Genomic DNA, 1,986 nt, shown 5'->3' on the forward strand with positions numbered 1-1,986 from the left:
AGGCCACCAAAATCTGACCTGCTGCTGTGAAGGTTACAGGCTGTGGAGACTTCTCTCTCCCACCCTAACCCTCACCCCCAGTAGCTGCCAGCTCCTTCCCTCAGGTCCTTCTCTCTCTCCTTTTCTTCTTTCCGTGCTGAGCTCCTTTTATTTGGCTAAAGGAAGAAAAGAGACAGAAACACCAGGGCCCTAGGGCATGCTCCAGCCCCTTCAGTCTCAGTGAACTCGGCCTGATTCCCAACACTGCTCCCTCCTCACCTCCTCCTATTCTCCTACAAAGATCACTGTAGTCCCTGCTGTGCTCTGGGTTGTTCAACAGTCAGAAGAATGTCCCAAATGACCTCTTTCTGAGACCCTCAAGACAGAACCAGGTCTCCCAGAGTAGATTTGTACTAGACCACACATAGCCACTGGGCAGGGCAGCCTAAAGAAGTGGTCCAGATTCCTAAGTGATGGGGAGAAGTTACTCTAAAACTCTCAGGGGTCAACATCCTTCCCCTAACCCTGGGTCTCTATTAGACCCAAGCCGTTTTTTACTCTACAGGTTGAACTACTCCACACTGGGGTATATTTACTCTGGAGATTTTTTTTTAAAGATTTATTTATTCTTTTGTGTATAAGTAAACTGTTGCTGTCTTCAGACACACCAGAAGAGGCCATCAAATCCCATTACAGATGGTTGTGAGCCATCATGTGGTTGCTGGGACTTGAACTCAGGACCTTTGGAAGAGCAGTCAGTGCTCTTAACCTTTGAGTCAGTCATCATCTCTCCAACCCTTGCTCTGAAGATTTAAAAACAAACAAACAAACAAACAAAACCAAAGCTGCACATCAGAAACTCCCTTGGCATGGATCTTTAGACTCCCAACCTCTGAAGCAGAGGAGTTTCAAGACAAAGAGCGGCATTTCCCTTGGGTCAGGGGTCAGTATCTACCTTCCTAGTATAATAACACAAAAGGCAAAGGGCATGCAAAGACACCTTGGGGTGCTGGCCTTGAGCTTCCCAAAGCAAATGCAGGTCAGTGAGCAAACAGAGAATTGAGGCAGGGCTGAGGAGACTGCTGCTCCAACCGGAACAGCAAGCTGAGTGCTCATGTCTGGTAATGCTGCTTTCTGAAGTTCCAAGTTCCAGGAAGAAGTTGAGAGCAGGAAGTGAGTCAGGGGAGGAGCAGAAGAAATTTTTCTCCCAGTGGAAAGGTTTAGAGGCTCCGAGCCATGTCCCAAGTCCCCGAGACAGGGATGGAACAGAGACCTGGGTCTGGGTGAGTGGCCACTGGAGGAAGGCTACCCAGTCAAGGAGACTTGGGAGGTTGTTGCACATAAGCAGGCTTGTCAGCAGGAGGTGAAAGAAGTCATGGGCCTCAAGAGGCAGAGGCAGGGGGATTGCTGTGAACTCAAGGGCAGAATTGTCTACACAGTGAGTTTGAGGCTCATACAGTAAGACCTGTTTTTGTACACAAACAAAGGAAAGCAAAACAAAACAAAACCCAGAAACAGCGGGTCTTAGGATCCTGTGGAACTGAAGCAGCAATTCTCAACCTGTGGGTCTTGGCCCCTTTGTGGAGGGGTCGAGTGACCTTTGCACAGGGGTCACCTAAGACCATCAGTAAACATGGACATTTGCATTAGTACTCATCGAGGTAGCAGGATTACAGTTCAGAAGTAGCACTGAAAATAATTTTATGGTTGGGAGTCACCACAACATGAGGAAACTGTTAGAGGGTCACAGCATTAGAAAGGCTGGGGATCATTGAACTGGAGTTTCAGACTGTTGTGGGCCACCATGCGTTCTAGAACTGAGCTCAGGTCTAACCACTGAACCATCTCTCTGGTCTCTGGCCCTTGGCCAGACTACTACTTCTTCCTCTTCCTCTTCACCCTCCCCCTCCCCCTTCTCCTCCTCCCCCTCCCCCTCCCCTCCCCCTCCTCCTCCTCCTCCTCCTCCTCCTCCTCCTCCTCCTCCTCCTCCTCCTCCTCCTCCTCCTC

The sequence above is a fragment of the Grammomys surdaster genome, unplaced genomic scaffold, assembly GCF_004785775.1.
Source record: "Grammomys surdaster isolate TR1022 unplaced genomic scaffold, NIH_TR_1.0 146, whole genome shotgun sequence".
NCBI classification, from domain to species: domain Eukaryota; kingdom Metazoa; phylum Chordata; class Mammalia; order Rodentia; family Muridae; genus Grammomys; species Grammomys surdaster.